Here is a 14,682-nt window from a genome sequence, read left to right on the forward strand (position 1 = left end):
ATTCACCCAACCATTATGTCTTCTTCTTGTCTCCCTGCAAACAGCCTTTTCAACCCACAGACCCTGTGTGAGCTCCCACGTGGAGCAGGAAGAAAAGCCACAGAGCCCAGGTCTTCAGCACTCCAGAGGGAAGGAGAGTGTGAGACTCCCTGGTGGGTTGGGGCAGAGTCAGGCCTGGCCAGGTGCCCATCTTGAGAAAAGCCAAGATGGGGGATGAGCTGGAGTGGCAGGGCCTGGAGGATGAGAAGGTGGCAGGGCTGCACTGGGGCTACGAGGAAACCAAGATTTTCCTGGGAATTCGCAGTGAGTCCTGGATTCATGAGAAGCTCCGTACGTGCCATTGGAACCGCCAGGTGTACCGGATTGTGGCTGAGCGGCTGCGGGAACAGGGCTTCCTGCGGACCCTGGAGCAGTGTCGCTACCGGTTCAAAAACCTCTAGACTAACTACCGCAAAGCCAGGAGCACCCACACTCCAGGCACCTGCCCCTTCTACGATGAGATGGATGCCCTGGTGAGTCCCTGGACCCTGGCCAACACCTTTGATGCCTTTGAGGTGGCAGGAGGCGTTCTGTGGACTAGAGGGGACTCCATAGAGAACCAGAAGGTAGTGACAGGATGGTAATGAGGTGACAGAGGAGCCCCAATAGGAGCTCGGGAGCCTCGGCCCCCAGGCTTTGAGGGGGTATCCCAATGGTAAGCTCTCTTCCCCGAAGTGCACTTCAGAACAGTGGGAGAGAGGAAGCCCCACGGGAAGATTAGGGACCTTGAATCAGGAGACATGCTTATCGTCTGTCACTCTGCTATCACTAGTCTGTATCTGAATGGCCCTGTCAGGAGGAAAATTGTTGATTTCTATAGCAGAACACTGTTTGCAGTTTACCTTTAAATACTGATAGAAACCAATAGTCCAGGGTGACTCAGGAAGATGATTTTGAGGGTTTTGCTCTGCTCGACAGCAAAGGGATCTCCCTGCCTGCTTTTAGTAACAATATTAGAGAAACAGGAGAGTTACTTAAAGTTTCAGTTGTTTGTTTCCACCTGAAGTGCCCCATAGATGTGAACTCTGCATATATTATATATAACAATCTGCCACTTTAAAGACATGTCTGTTCCCGGGTACATTGGTTAAACACCCAGCCCCCATTTTCTTATCTGCAAAATGGACACAGTGATGGTATCTACCTCCCTGGATTGTTACATTGTTTGCATTCAGCAAATGTTAGTTCTCATTGTCATCGTTGTTACAATTATTGTTAAAATACATAAGCACATTGCCCTGTATGCTGAACTTAAGGGGGAAAATTTCCTAAGTCATTAACTTTTTCTTCTGAAAACTAGACCTTTCTGAGACGTGCTTCCATTCTCATCCCACCTACCACTTCCAGATATGAGAACAGAAGGCAAATTACATAAGAAACCCATGTCCCTTCTTGGTTTTCCTTGGGCAGGACCTCCAGTTCCCCTGTCAGATGGGGTCTCAAGTCTGGAGGGAAGTGAAGAACTTTGGAAGGACAGTCTCCAGGATTTCAAGGAAATTCGGAAAACTTCCTGTGCAGGTGGGAAATGAGTGAAAGCTAGTATCTTACCAACAAAGAAGTCAGACCTGGAATTCTGAACATGGACGAGCCAGCACTGGGCAAGGGCGGGAGAGGAACCCAGGCACTTGATCTTCCCTGGTTATTGTTCTGTGGTGCTGAAACCACAGGAGTTGTGAGAAGAACAGAAAAGAAAGCCTGGTCTCTTTAGTTACCTTGGAATATGTAGCTATAAACAAAGTATTAGTGTTTATGATTTCTCTCTTAAATTTCTATCTGAATTATAATTTTAATTAACTATCACTTAACCAGGTTAGTAGAAAAAGGGAACATGGATGACCCCAAATTAAAACTACAGTCAACCTTAGATTATTGGAGGGGTGAACTTCTCATGATTAAGATGAGCTCCCTTCCGTGGTGGGGCTCAGTCATTTTGTTGGAATTTCAGGCGATCTGATAAATAGAACTGTTCTTCTCCTGCTCAGGTTCTAGACCGACTGAGAGAGACATGAGGAAGACATTGAGATCAAAATGGCAGCTTTCTAAATGGTGGAGCTCTTGAGGGTGTGGCTTAGCTGTGGGGTCACACAGAGCCCCAGAACTGAGCCACAGGCAGCACTGGACAACCACCGCCTTGCCCTGCAGGGATAGAGCCTTCACTGCTGATCTGAGCCACGTACACCAACTGCTTGTTAACCAAGCAAGTCTTTCCTCCCACCTGTAAGGAAGGGGATGGAGAATGGCCAGGAGAGTTATTCTAAGGCGCGTCCCTCTACCTAGAAGGCAGTATCAGGAAGAGAAAGGTGGCTTTTTAGTACCGATTGCCAGTTCGTAGGTGATGGGAGGAGGGGGGAGCTGAGCTTGGGGACAGAGCCTCTGAGGAGCGGGGAGCCACTCTGACTGAAGAGGAAGAAGTGCGCCTGGACCTGCCACCAGCCTTTCTCCACATGACCTTCCTGCTTAGAAGCTGGGGGAGTGAGTGAGGCCTGGATGTCTGCTGGTCTTGACGATGGTTCAGCCATATTCCAGCTTATTTGTTCCTGGTTAATGGAAAATTGATTAAGGTCTGTCACCACCAATAACTTGTTTTTAAGTGACCAGTAAGGACCTCTTTCACATTGTTTCCATTCTTCTGAATCAGAAAATAGGTAACCTTTGCAGTTTCATTTCATTCTTTCAGATCTTGAAACAAGGAGAGAGAATGAAGAGGATTCAAGCCAGGACATTTCAGAGGCAGTAAAACTACCTGGGGTGTTATTAGGAAGATCCAACATGGATGTTTCCCAATACCTCAACTGGAAGAAAGATTGGGAAAGTGAATATGGGGCAGAGAAGCAGTGGGAAATATCCTTAGAAGATGGACAAGAGTCGCTTTCTCCTCCAGAAAGAGACTTAGGTAAATTCATAGGTCCTCAGGGAACCTATGTTGGAGAAAAAACCAATATATGCTGTGAATGTGGAAAACATTTCAGCCTGAGCTCACACTTATCTGTCCACGGATTAGCCCACACTGAAGAAAAGAAACCGTATAAATGTGGCCAATGTGGGAAAAGCTTTAGCCAAAGCTCATATCTGGTTTGCCACCAGAGAATCCACACGGTGGGGAAGCCCTACAAATGCCCCAAGTGTGCGAGAGGCTTCAGTGATCATTCTGACCTCATCACACACCAGAGAATCCACACAGGAGAAAAGCCCTATAAATGTGGGGAGTGCCGCACAGGCTTCACGCAGAGCACAGGCCTTATTATGCACCAGAGAATCCACACGGGAGAGAAACCCCGTAAGTGTAGCGAGTGTGGAAAGAGTTTCACCAACGGCTCGCACTTCGCAACACACTGGTGAACGCACACTGGCGAAAACTCCTACCAGTGCTCCGAGCGTGGGAAAACGTTCAGTAAGGGTTCCACTCTCACCAGCCATCAGAGGAGAGAAACCCTATGAGTGTCTGGAATGAGGGAAACGTTTCAGTGACTGCTCAAACGTCATTACCCACCGGCGAATCCACACTGGAGAGAGACCCTATAAATGCGGGGAATGTGGGGAGAGCTTCAATCAGAGCTCAAGTCTTATTATTCACCAGAGAATCCACACGGGAGAAAAACTCTATGGATGTGCTGAGTGTGGGAGCCGATTCAACAATAGCTCACGTGTTAGTTTACATCAGAGAGCCCACGCCGGGGAGAGACTCTAGGTGTAGAGGACCTATCTTGAAAACACTGCAGAATCTACCCCCAAAACAGGTTTGTATGGCCCTTGATTCTATACCATGACACCCACAGGAGAAGGAGAGAGAGCTCAAATCCCAGTCCAACAGGCCGTATTTTTTCTCTCACTCAGTACCCACCGGGCTTATGAAATACCACTCAAGGCTTTCCTGTCCGTGCTGTTAAAATGGAAGCTGATTTCCAGAGGTTTCAGAGACTAGTTCTGAATCTGACTGTATCACCATCTCAATGTGTCTTCACTGTGATTCTGTGCCTTAATTTTCACAGCATGGTAATGCGAGGGTGAGATCCTTATCCTTCCAGGACGGAGGCGGCTCTGCCCTCCCGTGGTGATGGCATTAATGATGTAGAACCAGCAGTGGCTGAGCAGTTTCCTCCCAGCACTGGGCAGCTAGACAGGGATTTATTTATGAACTAAATACATTTCTAAAGGTCTTCCCCTGTTCTCCCTCTGGGAGGACTGGAACCTAGGAACTGTCTGTGTTTCCCTACATCCCCTGTCTTAGATTTACATGGAGTTACTTGAGAGGAAAGCATTCTATTGGGTTATTTGGAGGAGGGAAAAGGAGGAAAGATCGATGCTAAAGGCTGACTTTCTAAACCATACCCTACTCTTCCTCCAACATATTAGGTTGAACCATGGGAGACTGCCATTTTTGGTCTATAAAACTAGCAATTTAGTGCTTCCCTGGTGGCGCAGTGGTTGAGAGTCTGCCTGCCGATGCAGGGGACACGGGTTCACGTCCCGGTCCAGGAAGATCCCACATGCTGCGGAGCGGCTGGGCCCGTGAGCCATGGCCGCTGACCCTGCGCGTCCGGAGCCTGTGCTCCACAACGGGAGAGGCCACAACAGTGAGAGACCCGCGTACCTCAAAAAAAAAAAAAATAGTGATTTCATGATTCAACCTAAGTAGAATTTTTGCATGGTTGAATTACTCCAAACTGCCAGCAGGGCTGCTGCAGAGCTTTAAAGCTCATACTGTATCCTAAAAGTGTGAGACCGGGTCTAGAAGATCGTGAACCAGGGTAATAATAAAAGTCTTTTCTGTTTGTAAATATGTCCAGAGCAATAACTAGGAACCATGGCGCTGATTAAGAAGACTCCTGGTTGGAGGATTTACCGCTATATCACCTGCCTCTGACAAGCTCACTAGTTCCTGTCTGTGCTCAGGTGTCCAGGTCCTACGGGGGAGGCCGAGAGCAGGTCAACAGGTTCTGGAGATTTGGGCATCCCTCTGGGAGCAGAGTCCCTGAGGGCCTCTGACATACACAGCAAATGGTGCTTGGAAATAAATGGAACACAGTTTCTCCCTCTTAAAATAATTTCCTTGTGTGTTTGATTTTAAAGTATTTTCCACAACTTTCCAGAAACCCATCAATTATAAAACAAAACACAATCTACACATAGTACAATTTTATCTAAGTAGATTTATAAAGCATGATTATGAAGTAATTAGCCTTTCTTTAAAAAAACATAACTTATCTAAATAAGTATCTGTCAAAAGTAGTCATTTTGATGCACTGTGGACTTTATATGTTGTTGCCATTGTCGAAGACATCCTTTGGGTTTTCCTTTAAGAACTGTCTTCAAGCCGCCTTAGAAAGCCTCGTGTCCGTGTATCTCCAACACACAGAGATACATGTGGGGAAGGCTTGATAAACACCGACAGAAAAGACAGCTTGCTTATTGTCTAGACTGATCACCTCCCTTATCCACAAGAGGTGACTCTGCCCAGTATCTCCTTTCCAAAAAGGGATTGACATCCCTTCAAAGGATGTCAATCTGCTGCCATCGAGGAGACTTTTCAAAGAGCCTATTTTGGGAGATGGTTTTTCCAGGTAACCCTGGGAGTTCCCTGGTGGTGCAGTGGTTAGGACTCCGCGCTTCCACTGCAGGGGGCACGGGTTCAATCCCTGGTTGGAAAGCTAAGATCCTGCAAGCTGTGCAGCATGGCCAAACAAACAAACAACAACAACAAAAGTATCCCAGAAATCAGCTTAGAGATTTTTGTATAGCCAGGAAATAAATCTGATATGGAATATTTTCAATAATTTCACTCTTTTCAATGAGAAAGTCTTCACTTAGGTGGAAATTCATCATACTAAAACCTAGTGTAGCTCTGCATTATAAAAATACTTTGGAAGTAACCAGATTTCCTTTTAGAAAATTTGCCATCATACTTTGGAATGATCCAGAAGATTCAAATATAATATCCATACAATTTCATCTCACATATGTTTTTCCCCTTAGCAAAATAAGGGAAAGTTGAGCTGGAGATTGTAGATATTTCATATGTATTTTACTGTCCTTAGAGCAATGTGACATGTTAGTTGCTTTAAGTAACGTTTGCTGTTAGTACTCCTACATGGAGTACTTACAACAGTGTGTTAAGTGTGGGTTAGTAGTCACATGGAGATGTCTCCCAGTGAACCAAATGTAATATGATTTTTTACAGTGTCCTAATTTTTTATTTGAAACTGTAGCCATTCTTTCTCTTGCTCAAAAGTGTTTTGATTTACCTTTTTGCCTATCACTGTGCTCAGCATGAGCTAAGCTCTGGAGGCTCTTATTTTTAACTCAATTCAAACTCATAATTATGGCTTTAAAGTATCTGAACCAGACAAGCAGGGTGGCTTTTGGAAGCTATTTACTTGAAAATCCCTCAAGAAGAAAACAATAAAAGTTATAACTGGGGATGCATAAAATTCACTTATTATAAAAGTTTCAATAGGTGACACAAATTATGCATTGCCAAATTTTTATCGAAGAAACTCATAGCAAAAATACCTGTCCTTATTCTCATTTACAGACAGCAAGAAACACCGGAGTTGAGTCTCAGGGCACTGATCCTGCTTAGCCAAAGCTGATGCAAAATATTAACCCATTAGATAAATGAATTCTAAGTGAATCCTGTGAGTGGAACAGTCAAAGGGAGAGACATTTTAATCAAATTTATTATGAGACTCTAAGCCCCAGGGCGGAGACTTGTGTGAGACTGATGTCTCCAAAGAGTATAATAAGCCACATGGGACTTGCAGACACCACTGTCTAGTGAGCGTGACCCAGGCCTCCCAGCTGACTCAGCCCAGGGCAGGGGGCTCCCACTCACCTGATTGGATAACTTTGCACCACCCTCAGAGAACATGACCTTCTCCCTTCACTTCTCTTCAACACAGCTAGAATCAGTCCTCCAGTCAAGAACGCAGAGTGAATATTCTAGTAGGAGCCAAGTTTTCTGACATTTCTTGTGTGTCAGGCCTCTAACCACGTTATTGCAGGGGCTCATTTACCCATTTCAGTCACTTCATGAGGTGCTACTATGATTAGGCCCATTTTACAGAGGGGGAAACTGAACACAGAGCTGGGACTTGGGCCCTGAGCTGTTTGACTCCCAACCGTGCAAACTGTTGGTAGCTACAGCGTATGTGGGGTCAGGCTGTGAAGTCAGTACATATGGGAATGATTGTGTACGGTCAAAGTTAGTCTGTGGACTCCCTTCCATAGCCCATTAGGGAAGGGCAGCCTCTCTCAGGCCTGTGAATGCTGAAAGCCCATAGAACAAGGGCGCAGGCAGAGGAGGGTTGGAGAGGGGCCGGCCCTTCAAAGCACGGAGCCCTGGCATCCACTGTTTAAAAATTGTGGTAAAATAAACATAACGTAAAATTTACCCTTTTAAACTTTTTTTTTTTTTTTTTTTTTTTTTTTTTTTTGTGGTACGTGGGCCTCTCACTGCCGTGGCCTCTCCTGTTGCGGAGCACAGGCTCCGGACGCGCAGGCTCAGCGGCCATGGCTCACGGGCCCAGCCGCTCTGCGGCATGTGGGATCCTCCCGGACCGGGGCACGAACCCGTGTCCCCTGCATCGGCAGGAGGACTCTCAACCACTGCGCCACCAGGGAAGCCCCTAACCATTTTTAAGTGTGCAATTCAGGGGCATTAAGTACATTTGCACTTTTGTGCAACTATCACCATTATCCAACTCCAGAACTTTTTTACCATCCCAAACTGAAACTCTGTACCCATTAAACAGGAACTCCCCATGCCCGCCTCCCCCAGCCCCTGGCAACCACCATTCTGTTTTCTGTCTCTATGAACTGGCCTATTTTAGGTTCCCCGTGTAAGTGGAATCATATATTTGTCCTTTTGGGTCTGGCTTAGTTCATGGCATCCATTTTGCCCAAGTCTAAGGGTGGCACTGGGTAGAGAAGATCTAAACCACTCATTGGCTGGCTACACTGAAATGAATCCAGAACAGCAGATGAGCTATACAGGCAGGCTGCCGCAGGTGTGAGCGCTGTATCACATGCCCTCGCTCTTCCTGCCTGGAGGAGGCCTACACTCCCTCTTCCAGGCCATGGCCGTGGCCACCCGCCCTCTCACTCCGAATCCTTGAGAGACTCCCAGCTCAGCGCCTGGGCACAGCACACAGGGCCAATGCTGACCACCTACGGCCCATTTTCTCAGCTGCAGTTCCAACTTCCTTTGCTCCTCAGCCTGGAGCTATGCCTTTTCCCACTTCTGTCCTTTCCTTTGCTGTTTCCTCTGCCTGGAACACCCTACCTTCTCCTTGGCCTGAAGGAAAGATGCAATCCAAATATCACCTTCCCTGATCACACCTGGTCTCTAGCCAAGCGGAGGCGGATACTCAGCCCTCTGTGCTCCTAGAACACACGACCCCTTCCCTCTCTGGGTGTTCCCCCCAATTCCCCCATTAGTGGGGCTATATTTCTATATCTCTGTATCTCCTATCCCAGCATGTAGCATGGTACTCGGCGCACAGCAATGCTCAGTAAATGCTAGTTGAGAGAATCAGAACCTGTAGCATCACCTCCTTCTCCCACGGCTGTGGGAACACCTGCTTCCCTCCCTAACCTCCAGTGACTCGACTCGTTCACAATAACCAGTCACGGAGATCACGTGTGGGAGGGGCGATCCATGTTTCCTTCATTCATTCACCCTGTGCCGTGCTCTCTCGGTCTCCCTGTCTCAGCCTGCCAGTTTCTTTCTCACCTCTGCTTTTCTCCACAGGTGTCCCAGTCTCCGAGGCGTGGCCTCTTCCACAGACCCTTGTTCCTGCTCCCCAGAAACCCAGTCCCGCCCACGCGGAGCCGACCTTGGCCCTGACTCCACTCTCCCTGGTGGACTGGAGTTCTGTGTTATGTAGTTCAAATTCTCTGAGAGAAGTTCAGATTGGCTCATCCTAGTGAAAGGATTTGGGTCCCTGGGTCACACGTCCCTCCCTGGGCCAAGCCGCTGTGGCCAGGCAGGGGTGGCTGACTCACACTTTCAGAGGACCTGGAAGAGTGGGAGGCAGTTCCAGAGAAGGGCCTGGGCTGAGGCCCTAAAGACACGGCCTTTAAAAGTATCCCTTGCTCCCCTGGACACGCCTCAACATGCCTCCTCCCCTGGCTTGGTGACGCCCTTCTCACCTTGACACATTCTGTTCTGGAACACATCCTTCTGAGCACACATATGCAAGAGCTGCCCCAAATCGAATTACTCACCTTCTCTACGTTGCTATTTGCAGGGTTTCTTGCTTGCTCCTCTTTCATCCTCTCTAAATAGCTGCTTGGTCTTCCTTGTATCCTTGAGCTTTTGTGAGGCCAAAACAGTTCCTGAACTTTCTCTGCCGTCCATGCTGCTGAGTCTTCTGTCCCACGGCCAGAGTGGATCCTGTGCTGATGTCAACGTGAATTGCTTATTTTCTTTTGGTCCCTTAAGGGGTTCTCTGGGGCATCTTCCTAGAATTGCTGAGAGAACCCCGGGAGTTCCTCCCTGTGGAATATGTCCATTCTCAAAGAAGCATTTTGGCAGTTGGAGGTGGGGATTTGTGCTTGTCATAAAAATTGGGGGCACACCCGGTGTGCGGTGACGGGGGCCACGTAGATGCAATACAATTGTTGAGGCAGTCCTGCATGAGGGTCCTGCCGGGCATTCGTGGAGGGCGGTGATCCTCAGCCTGGTCCACAGACTTGCAGCGTGGGCATCACCCGGGAGCTTATCTGAAGTGCAAATTCTCCAGCCCCACCCTCAAACTTAAGGTGGCTTTTTAATGTGGCGACTTGGCTGGGCGGAACCACATGCCCCAGAATTCACTCCCCTGTGTGTTTCCAGGGAGAGTGGGCCACGAGAGACGTTTCTGAGTGAGATGTGGTGGGTGGAAGGGAAGCCGCAGCCGTTCTGGTTTTACGCTTGGGCAATGGGGCAGGTGCGGCTGTGACTCACGGTCAGTGTGGATTATCTGCCTGCAGTTGCTCCACCTTCCCATGATCCTCCTTAAGCTTCTCCCACCCCTAGGCCGGGGGCGTGTTTAGCTCAGTGATGAATCGTGCAGGTGACCTGCATCAAGACTGGAGACAGTGAGAGTTGACAGGTTCCAGCTGGTCCTTGCCGTCCCCTTCCTGCTTGCCCTGTGGGCCCCAAGCTCCAGCAGCAGATGGATGGGAAGACAGCAGCCTTACAGAGACTGTGGACCCAGCTCCCTCAGGTACTCGTGTGTGTGTGTGTGTGTGTGTGTGTGTCTGTGTGTGTCTGTGTGTGTGTGTGTGTGTGAAATAACTCCTATTGGTCTGCTTCTCTCACAACACCCTGGGTAACACTCCTACTGATCAGAAACTCTGGGAACGGAGCCCAGCAGTTTGTGTTTTAACCAGTCCCCTAGGTGATTCTTATGCATATTACAGTTTGAGAACCACTGATGTAGGGGAAAACCTTTTTACAATTATGTGTGCCTAGAACCTAACTTTTTTTCTCTCTTTTTTATTTTTTATTTTTTTTGTTGTGGCACACGGGCCTCTCACTGTTGTGACCTCTCCCGTTGCTGAGCACAGGCTCCGGACGCGCAGGCTCAGCGGCCATGGCTCACGGGCCCAGCCGCTCCGCAGCATGTGGGATCCTCCCGGACCAGGGCACGAACCCATGTCCCCTGCATCAGCAGGCAGACTCTCAACCACTGCGCCACCAGGGAAGCCCTTCTCTCTTTTTTAAAATTTTATTTTATTTTATTTTTATACAGCAGGTTCTTATAGGTCATCAATTTTATACACATCAGTGTATACATGTCAATCCCAATTGCCCAATTCATCCCACCCCCACCCCCTGCTGCTTTCCCCACTTGATGTCCATACATTTGTTCTCTACATCTGTGTCTCAATTTCTGTCCTGCAAACCAGTTCATCTGTACCATTTTTCTGAACCTAACTTTTTACAAATACACAAGGAAAGTTTTGCACAGCTTTAATACACCTGAATTTCCCAGAAACTCAACTACTGTGTAAAACTGGAGAAAATGGTACTTTCTTTTGTTTAGAACTTTCCAAAGAGTTGTTCACCAATTCAGAAAAATCATGTCCTTGACTCTTGGGTGTTAGTCACAAATGCAGCACACCAGTCTGGGTGTATAATCATGGCTATCCTGCTCTTGATGATTTTACTACATACATGCAAGCATCTGATTACCTCATTATGTGAAAGAATGAGCATTTAGATTGAAATACAGACTCTTTTGTATTTTATTCCCTTATATTTTATAGTGATTTTGATATTAGGTTTGTAAACAATCAATATTCCCTGTAAATTTTTATTTCAGGATAGTAAAGGGGTGTTTAAAATATTGGTTATATACCATACGACCCAGCAATCCCACTACTGGGCGTATACCCTGAGAAAACCATAATTCAAAAAGAGTCATGTACCACAATGTTCATTGCAGCTCTATTTACAATAGCCAGGACATGGAAGCAATCTAAATGTCCATCGACGGGATGAATGGATAAAGAAGATGTGGCACATATATACAATGGAATATTACTCAGTTATAAAAAGAAACGAAATTTAGTTATTTGTAGTGAGGTGGATGGACCTAGAGTCTGTCATACAGAGTGAAGTAAGTCAGAAGGAGAAAAACAAATACCATAGCCTAACATATATTTATGGAATCTAAAAAAAAAAAAGGGGTCATGAAGAACCTAGGGGCAGGACAGGAATAAAGATGCAGACATACTAGAGAATGGACTTGAGGACACGGGGAGGGGGAAGGGTAAGCTGGGACGAAGTGAGAGAGTGGCATGGACATATATACACTACCAAATGTAAAACCGATAGCTAGTGGGAAGCAGCCACATAGCACAGCTCGGTGATTTGTGACCACCTAGAGGGGTGGGATAGGGAGGGTAGGAGGGAGGGAGAAGCAAGAGGGAGGAGATATGGGGATATATATATATATATATATATATATATGTATAGCTGATTCATTTTGTGAATAAAACAGAAACTAACACACCATTGTGAAGCAATTATACTCCAATAAAGATGTTAAAAAAATAAGTGTTTTCACCAAAATCTTAATATAGTTTGTCTATGGGGAATAAACAATATAAATGTTCCTGGTTTGTAATCATAAAAAACAACAACTGAGAATGAAGCTATTTATTTCCAATACATTAAAAGCTATTTGTGTATCCTTTCTTTTTAGTCTTTTTGTAGCTTGTGTCTGTTTCTAATAACCTATGCCTGTTAGGCTATTTTATTTAAAATTATACTATATTTTGGAATCCATTAAAATGAGTACATTTCTCCCCATTGGAAAAAAAATGTTAGTTATAAAAGGACTGTTGTGGAGTATAGTGTTGAGGCCAGTGTCTAGCGTGAAAACCTGAGCTTGAGAGAGTGTGGTGTTGTGTTTGAGCACAGTTTCTTGGCCAAGTTTTGTTATTAGGATTACAGTACCTTCATAAAATGAGTTTTTAGATTTTTTATGTGAAATAGTCTCTATAGCATGGGAATTTTCTGTTCTTTAAAAGTTTTTTAAAAATTATTTACAAAATTGTCCCCCCACCAATATTCTTTTTGGTATTATTCCTTGAATAGTTTTTTCTTTCTTATTGGATAATTCAGATTTTCTACTAAAAAAAGAAATTTATAAAAATCAATGTATATTTTCAAGAAAATTAACTGTTTATCTTGAGATTTTCAAATTAATATTGTGCACACTATATTCTCTTATAATTCTTGTTCTCTAGATCTGTTGTGATATCCTTGTTCTATTTTCTTTATTCATTTTATTCCTTTTTCTTGCTTGAGGAGGTTTGGCTGTGGTGCCAGTCATTTGCCTGTTGGTCCTCAGATCCATCCCGGTCCCGTACCCTGCTTGCTGCATTTCCCAGGCTCCCTTGCTGACAAGCTCCTGCCAGGTTTGGGCCATGGCACAGGCAGGATGTTGGAGGGTAGAAGGAGAGAAGCCTAGGGACTTCTTTCTCTGTACTTCCTGCAGTCTAGCTGTTTGCAGTCTCAGATCCTGCCCTGGCCCCAGCCACAGCCAGGCAAGATCACTGTGCTCAGTTCCCACTGGGAGGCCCCATTCCTGGGCTCTGGGCAACATACCCACCACCTCCTTTAGGGCCTCACCTTCCCTTGCATCCTCTTTCAGATACCACAGAATGAAATTCCCTCCACTGAATTATCTGGTGTGGATTCAGTCTTCCTGGCTGGACCATGACTGACTGATGTATCAGTATTTTTCAGAAAAGTAGCTTTTCTTCTTTTATCGTTTTTAAGTTTTGTTTTTTTTTAATTTGGCTGTGTTGGGTCTTCGTTGCTGCGCGTGGGCTTTCTCTAGTTGTGGCGAGTGGGGGCTACTCTTCGTTGCTGCTTGTGGGCTTCTCATTGCGGTGGCTTCTCTTGTTGCGGAGCACGGGCTCTAGAACGCGGGCTTCAGTAGTTGTGGCTCACGGGCTTAGTTGCTCCAACAGCATGTGGGATCTTCCTGGACTAGGGCTCGAACCCGCATCCCCTGCATCGGCAGGTGGATTCTTAACCACTGCGCCACGAGTGAAGTCCCTAGAAGAGCAGCTTTTCAATTCATGTATCAATTCTACTATTTTCTAAATTATTCATCTCTTTTACTTGGTGAAATAATATAGTTTAGCTAGTGCTATGCTGGTAATCCAACTCTCTTGAAAAAAAAAAAACCCTGATTTGTCATATAGGTTTCCTCTTCTATCTGAAAGCAGAGCGTTCCTGTGAAGCTTAAGCCAAAATGGTGCACAGCAAAGAAGAAATTACCTTTTTCTGGAAATGAATCTACAGAATCAGTTCTCATGGGGCGATGGAGGGGAAGAAAAGCATTAGAAAGAAGACTCCAGACGATGGTAAGAAGGATCACATCTTGAGTCTGAAATTGTTTAATTACATCTCTCCAAAATTCATTACATTTATTAAACTAATTTTAAAAAATCATTTCATTGGAAAATTTATTAGGTTTTTCTTACTTCAAAATAATTCCTAAATGCTATGAGCTAAATTATACCCCCTCCCACCCCCATAACCCCCAATGTAACTGTATTTGGAGATAGAGCTTTTAAGAGGTAATTAAGGTTAAGTGATTCATAAGGGTGAGGCTCTAATCTGAAAGGACTGGTGTCATAAGAAGAGGAACAGAGACCAGAGATTTCTCTGCATGAGCACAGAGAAGAGGTCATGTGAGCACACAGCAAGATGATGGCCACCTACAAGCCAAGAGAAGAGGCCTCAGGATGAAACCCACCTAGCCAGCACCTTGATATTGGACTTCCCAGCCTCCAGAACTGTGAGAAGTAAATCTCTGTTGTTTAAGACCCCAGTCTGTGGCATTTTGGTATAGGAGCCGAGCTGAAGAATACACCAAGTAGGCCCAACTGAAAGCCAAAAAACCAGAGCCCACAACAGTCAGTTTGTTTGGGGTGATGAAAAGTTTTGGAAATAAATAGTGGTGCTGGTCATGCAACATTGTGAATGTAATTAATGCCACTGAGTTGTACACTTAAAAATGGGGGAAATGGCAAATTGTTAGATATATCTTACCATAATCTTTAAAAACTAATCAAGTAGGATGCCAAAACCCATTAAATTGTACATTTTAAATGGGTGAATTGTATGGTATGTGA

At 45.7% G+C, this 14,682-nt stretch overlaps 1 pseudogene; it reads left to right on the forward strand.

Moving 5' to 3' along the window:
* Positions 1-206: 206 nt before the first annotated feature.
* On the forward strand, positions 207-3,727 carry LOC132488191 (zinc finger and SCAN domain-containing protein 20-like; annotated as a pseudogene).
* Positions 3,728-14,682: the final 10,955 nt, after the last annotated feature.

The sequence above is a fragment of the Mesoplodon densirostris genome, chromosome 4, assembly GCF_025265405.1.
Source record: "Mesoplodon densirostris isolate mMesDen1 chromosome 4, mMesDen1 primary haplotype, whole genome shotgun sequence".
Taxonomy (NCBI): domain Eukaryota; kingdom Metazoa; phylum Chordata; class Mammalia; order Artiodactyla; family Ziphiidae; genus Mesoplodon; species Mesoplodon densirostris.